A 1,371-nucleotide genomic window follows, 5' to 3' on the forward strand; every position below is an offset into this window, starting at 1 on the left:
CCATTTTAATTATTTCAGTTTGTTAATGATTTTAAGAGATTAGGATACTGATATTTAAAGTTTAAGTTGTATTAGCCAATTTGGGAAAGTCCCGGGTTCTTCTAGGAACTAAGCTAAGGGTCCAAAAAGCCACTATGAGAAAAAGGCTAATCCTGGGTCTCCTATCACCTTAGGAAAATACTAGACCTTAATACGAGTATTTAGACAGGTAGTAGGCTGAAATTAGAGTTTTCTAGGCAAAGTCATGAATTTCCTAAGTTTCGGGCCCTATCCTATAGACTAGGGTTGACCAAAAAGTTGACTTTCTAATCTAGGCCAGTTTCTGGAAACCTAAATTTTTTAATAAATACTAGGCCCTAATTGGAGTCTAATGCAAATGAGTTTACCTAATTTTGAATTTTTTACAATTAGTTATGAATTTTCTAAGATTGGGTAATTAATGGAATTTCTAAATCAACTAAGGAAAGGGCCTATTTTACTGTTTTGATCCAAATGAGCTCCAAACTGATTGGAATCACCTCCAAAGGTCAGGAATGACCATAGAAAGTGTTTCCAATTGTTTGGAGGAGATTTGATATTTTTAATAATTTTTAATGAATTATTAGGGGCAAAATGATGAATTCCACCTATGGTCAAATTAGGGGTCAACCTGAGGTCAAACTAGGGAGCCCTATTTATCTAAGGTCAAGGATCAGATTCTGGTCAGTTTGAGGTATTATGGGTAATTTTCTGACCTAAGGTGTATTTATTAGAATTTCTGGAAGGTCTCGGGGCCTTATTTAGCGGGTTAATTAGGGTTGGTTAACTAAGGGGTCTAAAGACTCCTAAAAATTCCTAGAAAATTCTGTGATGTTTTAGATGTCACTAAGTTTAAATGTTGCAGTTTTCATGTCAATCCGGGATCTATCCTAGCTCCTAGAAAACTTCTAAATTTGCTAGACGGGTCCTTAATTTTTGTCCTTAAGATATCACTACGTTGTAGGAGTTTAAAGTGATGTTTTATCTAACCCTCAAGGTAATAAATGCATGAGAGTACAAAAATGAAATAAACACACCATGTCCTTGAATCTAGGAGAGCCTAGGCTAAGTGCTAGTGGTGCAATCCTATACATGCATTCTACGAACAATAAGAAATAAGAGACACCTAATGCAGTGATTAGTGAATGATTGGGATCCAATCACCCACTAACCCACTCCCCCATGATTGCTCTTCATAGCTAGAACCCATGCCTAAAATTTCATGAAATAGCGGGTCTCCCGACATTAGGATTTAGGTATAAGTAGTTTTAAAATAATTTGAAATTACTTATAAATATAAATATATTTTTGGAAAATAAGATAATTGAAAATAATTCAATTCATAATACATAA

This window comes from Dendrobium catenatum, unplaced genomic scaffold, assembly GCF_001605985.2.
Source record: "Dendrobium catenatum unplaced genomic scaffold, ASM160598v2 fragScaff_scaffold_993, whole genome shotgun sequence".
NCBI lineage: Eukaryota > Viridiplantae > Streptophyta > Magnoliopsida > Asparagales > Orchidaceae > Dendrobium > Dendrobium catenatum.